A 6,673-nucleotide genomic window follows, 5' to 3' on the forward strand; every position below is an offset into this window, starting at 1 on the left:
GGGAGTTCCCTATGATCAGTTGACAAAGGAAGAGAAGACTAGGGCCTGGTTCACAGATGTTTCTGCACGATATGCAGGCACCACCCGGAAGTGGACAGCTGCAGCACTACAGCCCCTTTCTAGGACATCTCTGAAGGACAGCGCTGAAGGGAAATCCTCCCAGTGGGCAGAACTTCTAGCAGTACACCTGGTTGTGCACTTCGCATGGAAGGAGAAATGGCCAGACTTGTGATTATATACTGATTCATGGGCTGTGGCCAGTGATTTGGCTGGATGGTCAGGGACTTGGAAGAAGCATGATTGGAAAATTGGTGACAAAGAAATTTGGGGAAGAGGTATGTGGATGGACCTCTCTGAGTGGTCAAAAGCAATGAAGATATTTGTACCCCATGTGAGTGCTCACCAACAGATGACCTCAGCAGAGGAGGATTTTAATAATCAAGTGGATAGGATGACCTGTTCTGTGGACACCACTCAGCCTCTTTCCCCACCAGCCACCCCTGTCTTCGCCCAGTGGGCCCATGAACAAAGTGGCCATGGTGGCAAGGGTGGAGGTTACACATGGACTCAGCAACATGGACTCCCACTCAGCAAGGCTGACCTGGCTACGGCCACTGCTGAGTGCCCAGTTTGTCAGCAGCAGAGACCAACCCTGAGCCCTCGATATGGCACCAATCCTCAGGGTGATCAGCCAGCTACCTGATGGCAGGTTGATTTTATTGGACCTCTTACATCATGGAAATGGCAGAAGTTTGTCCTCACTGGAATAAACACTTACTCCAGATTTGGGTATGCCTATCCTGCACGCAATCCTTCTACCAAGACTACCATCCATGGACTCAGGGAACGCCTTATCCACCATCATGGTATTCCACACAGCGTTGTCTCTGACCAAGGCAATCACTTTGTGGCTAAAGAAATAAAGCAGTGGGCTAATGCTCATGAAATTCACTGCTCTTACCATGTTCCCCATCATCCTGAAGCAGCTGGATTGATAGAAAGGTGGAATGGCCTTTTGAAGTCACAATTACAATGCCAACTAGGTGACAATACTTGCAGGGCTGGGGCAAAGTTCTCCAGAAGGCCATGTGTGCTCGGAATCAGTATCCAATACATAATACTGTTTCTCCCATAGCCAGGCTTCACGGGTCCAGGAATCAAGGGGTGGAAGTGGAAGTGGCACCACTCACCATCACCCCTAGTGATCCACTAGCAAAACTTTTGCTCCTGAGATCATACATAATCTTCAAATAAAGACAATAATAAGGTCATAATTACACCTAACATAATACAACTATCCTTCGTACAACTGGAGATGCATCAATCCCCAATCCAAATACTATTACATAAAGTTAGCAGTACTTAAATGCTGCTATGAAGTCTATAAATCTTATGTCACATGATAAAGGAAAAGGAAATTAAATGAAGATATTTTCTTAGTACAAGTGTATACATGCATAAACAGGTTTTTAACAAAAGGAGGAGGAAATACTCATGACAGTTACAGTCCTCGTTTCTGTAGCTGTTCACATGGTTGTAACTGGTACTGATGACTACTTTCTTCTACTACCCACTCTGTATTCCCTTTGCCTTCAGCAAGCACCTCAACAGGCCATGGTTTTTTTTCCTGATGGAGTGACCCAAACCTTCACTCCTAAAGGGTCTGGGTCATTTGTAGTCCTGCCTGGATTGGGCTGTTGTAGTTTCCCATTGACCTTAATCACAGGGTATGATAATACTAAGAGACACCCTCATGGTCTCCTGTATTCCATGCATACTCTTCCTTACCTCCATTGTGGAGTAGTAGACTGATTTCATCTTAATAGTCCGGGTAAATCACCCCAGCTAACACTGTAACTCCCTTCTTAGCCTGTTGGCTTAAAGGTAGGAGGAGCTGTGTATAGGTTCAAGTTGACAAGGGGTGGATTTGTGATGGTTAATACTGAGTGACAACTTGATTGGATTGAAGGACACAGAGTATTGATCCTGGGTGTGTCTGTGAGGGTGCTGCCAATTGAGATTAACATTTGAGTCAGTGGGCTGGGGAAGGCAGACCTGCCCTTAATCTGGGTGAACACCATCTAATCAACTGCCAGCAAATATAAAGGGGGCAGAAAACCATGAAAAGGCTAGACTGGCTTAGCCTCGCAGCCTACATATTTCTCCCCTGTTGGATGCTTCCTGCCCTTGAACACTGGACTCCAAATTCTTCAGCTTTGGGACTTGGACTGGCTTCCTTGCTTCTCAGCTTACAGATGGCCTATTGTGGGACCTTGTGATCATGTGAGTTAATACTACTTAATAAACTCTCATATGTATATTAGTTCTATTAGTTCTGCCTATTAGTTCTATTAGTTCAGTCCCTCTAGAGAACCGTAATACAAACTGTAATCTCACAGTAACACAGTAACTATTTTCATATTATATTTCAGGTGAATTAGTATGTTTATATCACAGTAATCCTAAAATAGGTACTTTTTGGGTGACATTTTATTTATTTTTAAATGAAAATAGTATTATTATATATGCTGAAATAATTTTAATAGAAGTATATAAAGTAAAAGGAAAAGTACTATACCTTTCACATCCATTCAAGAGTAATCACTGTTGGTCAGATGCAGTGGCTCACACCTGTAATCCCAGTACTTTGGGAGACTGAGGTGGGTGGATCATTTGAGGTCAGGAGTTCGAAACTAGCCTGGCCAACATGGTGAAACTTCGTCTCTACTAAAAATACAAAAAGTAGCTGGTCCTGGTGGCACATGCCTGTAATCCCACCTACTCGGGAGGCTGAGGCAGGAGAATGCCTTGAACCTGGGAGGTGGACGTTGCTGTAAGCTAAGATCACACCACTGCACTCCAGCTTAGGCGACAGTGAGACTCTGCCTCAAAAAAGAAGAAAAAAAAGTAATCACTATAAATGCATCCACCTTTTTCCTCGTATACTTATACATACACACCTATAATTTTGTCTTTACTTCCATTTAACATTGTTATAAACATTTTCCACATTTTCATATAATTGCTATTTCAAAGGCTACATACCATTCCTTTCTGTGGATACAGTAATCAGGACTCTTAACTGTAAGTGACAGAACTCAAACTGGCTTAAGAAAAGCAGAGGCGTATTGACTCATATAACTGGGGTGAGCATAGGGGAGATGTTAGATGTGACTAGATTCAAGGTTCAGATGATGTTTTCAGGAATGTGTCAGCTGAGTCTCTGTCACTCTTCATCTCTTGTCTCTGCTTGTATGTAGGCTTTATTTGGTCTAACTGCAGCCAGGCTTTCTGCATGTGGCTGAGAATGTTAGGGTTATATTTTTCCAGTTCTAGACTCTAGAGGAAAGAGGAGGTCTTCCTAACCATTCCAAAAGAAAAGTCATAGGAAAGGACTTTCACTGACTCATCTTTAAACCAATCACTGTGGGCTATGGAGATGGGACAAACTGATTGATCACCCTAGGTCATGTGCCTACCCATACATTTAGGAAGGGCAAAGGAAGTGACAGAGAAGAAACAGCTAAGCAGTACCTTTCACAGATTCTAAATCCTGGACTTTGAGATTGTTTCAGTATTTTGGCTGGGACTGATAACACTGGGAACATCTTTACGGCTATTCCTCTTACTCTTACGGGATTACAGTTTGCCCTCTGTATCTGTGGGTTCCACATCAACAGATTCAACCAACCGTGGATCAAAAATATTTGAAAAAATTAAAACACAGCAAGACAGCTGGCTGTGATGTCTCACGCCTGTAATCCCAGCACTTTGGGAGGCTGAGGAGAGTGGATCACTTAAGGCCATGAGTTTGAGACCAGCCTGGCCAACATTGTGAAACCCCATCTCCACTAAAATTACAAAAATTAGCCGGATGTAGTGGTGCATGCCTGTAATCCCAGCTACTTGGGAGCCTGAGACACAAGAATCACTTGAACCCAGGAGGCAGAGGTTGCAATGAGCTGAGATTGAGCACTCCAGCTTGGGCAACAGAATGAGACACTGTCTCAAAACGACAGCAATACAACAAAAAATAATGCAAATAAAACAATATAGTATAGAAACTAAATAGCATTTACATTGTGTTAGGCATTATAAGTCATCTAGAGATGATCTGAAGTATATGAGAGGGTGTGTGTAGGTTATATGCAAATATGACACCATTTTATATAAGAGACTTGAGCATCTGCAGATTTGGGTATCCACTGGAGGTCTTGGAACCAATCTCCCATGGATACCGAGGAACAACTGTATTTCCTTATGAAAAATTCTTTGGAGTAGAATATCTGGATCAAGGAGTATCACACATTCTTGTGGTTCTTGCTACACATTGCACTTATTGTTTTTCAAGAGGATTGTGCCAAACAAATAGCTTTTAAAAAATGAGACCATATGAAAATTCTGAAGTCCATTTATTAATTCAACAAATATTTGTTCAGCACCTACTATGTACCAGGCACTATATTTACCCAGACCTGCCATACAGGGAGTCAGCAGGGTCTAAATCCAAATTCATATGTGTGATCTGTCTTTAGCAAGAAGACTACATGTACAGAGATAAGTTCTGTCTGTTTAAAAGTCATTAAGGATGCTTGTGGGTGGAGCAATGGTCTTCAAAATAAATTTTTTTAGAGAAAGGCTCTCAGACTGTTGCCCATGCTGAAGTGCGGTGGCATGTTCATAGATCACTACGATCTCAAACTCTTGGGCTCAAGCTATCCTCCCAGTTCAGCATACTGAGTAGCTAGGAGTATAGGCGTGTGCCACCCTGCCTGGCTAACCTTTTTAAATTTTTTGTAAAGATGGGGTCTCACTATGTTGTCTCAAACAATCCTCCTGCCTTGGCCTCCTAAATTGCTAGGATTACAGGTGTGAGCCACCCCACCCGGCCAGGCCAATAGTCTTGATGTGAGTCTGTCAATTATCAACTTTCCTAAAATGATGTCAGCATTTTTCGGTTGTCCAAATGATTTATTTTCATTGAGAAACTTTTTTTTTTCAAATTAACTACACAGACACAATCTAAATTGTAATCTGAGTCATCACCACCCACCAGTGAGTCTCTTCATTTTTCTGAGCTTCAGCTTGCTCATCTCCAAATGACAATGCCTGCCAAGCACTCAGCTCAGGGACACCGAGGGGATCAAAGGTGATGAATGAGGGAACAAGGAGACTAGTTACTTAAAGAGTGACGAGAAGGTTTTGAAGAGCCAATGCGGTGAACATGATAGGAAGTTTAAATACTGAAAAAGATAATTTGTTAAACTGTAAAGTATGATATGAATGTAAGATATTATTACAATCAAGAGAGGTACTGCGAAAGTCAGTTCTTTTTTTTCATGTAAATATGGTACAAAATTATAACCATGGAATATAAAGCTGGGTTTTAAAATTCTGTCACGGCCGGGCGCGGTGGCTCACGCTTGTAATCCCAGCACTTTGGGAGGCCGAGGTGGGCAGATCACAAGGTCATGAGATCGGGACCATCCTGGCTAACATGGTGAAACCCCGTCTCTACTAAAAACACACAAAAAAATTAGCCAGGCGTGTTGGCAGGCACCTGTAGTCCCAGCTACTCAGGAGGCTGAGCCAGGAGAATGGCGTGAACCCGGGAGGCAGAGCTTGCAGTGAGCCGAGATCATGCCACTGCACTCTAGCCTGGGCAACAAAGCGAGACTCCATCTCAAAAAAAAAAAAAAAAAAAAAAAAAAAAAAAATTCTGTCACTACCTTTACAAAAAGAAATAAAGAAAAAAACATTCTGAAAATGCCTCTTCCTTCAACCAGGATCTCTTGGTATATTATGACCACTTTATTAAATATGGAGATGGAATGATGAGTTAATAAAAACAAATGAATAAATTTACATAGACTTGCTAACTTCCCTCCAGATTTGAGTTTCATAAACAAGAATGTATCATGTAAGTCATGAATAACAGGGCATGTGAATTGTACTTAGGTTTCAACATTGACTAAATGTTTTTAGAGCTAGAGCCATAGTTATTTCCCCTCATGAGTGAACAACTTTAGAGACCATTTAGTTCAACTCCCTTGTTTTACAGACTGTTTTGGTTTCATTGCTTGAGCAGAAACTTTTAATATATGCTTCCATGTGGTTACTACCCATATATTTTAAAAAGACACGTTTCTTTAGTCCTCCTTCACTATATTGTGGCTATTTTTGAAAGGTACATAAATAGAGAAACCATTAGAACTATTATGGAGTGGTCCAGCTTGCTTATGAATACATTTCATCATGTAATCAATCACAAGATTTAAAAGTATTTGGCATTTACAAGGAAAGATTAATAAAATGCTTCATGAATGAAGGCCTCATTTATTTCTAAAATGCATTCATGGTTATTGAGTTCCATAATAAGTAGTAGTGGGAATGGAAATTCTGGAATCTCAAATCTATTGTTTTTCAATTTTCAACATATGTTTTAAACACACACCTACTGCTGGGAACTGTGAGTTGTCTTCTTTCTGATGTTTGCCACATCATTACACTATTAACAAAAGGTTTCAGTTGACTAAAAGCCAAATTCTAGCAGAAAGGAAGATCAATTAAGCACTTAATTATAATTTTCTGTTAAATGGCATTTTATTTAACTCATATTTTATCATTTTATCACCAGTTTTAGCATATGCAAAATTAGCTAATTTTGTTATTG

The sequence above is a fragment of the Chlorocebus sabaeus genome, chromosome 22, assembly GCF_047675955.1.
Source record: "Chlorocebus sabaeus isolate Y175 chromosome 22, mChlSab1.0.hap1, whole genome shotgun sequence".
In the NCBI taxonomy this organism is placed as follows: domain Eukaryota; kingdom Metazoa; phylum Chordata; class Mammalia; order Primates; family Cercopithecidae; genus Chlorocebus; species Chlorocebus sabaeus.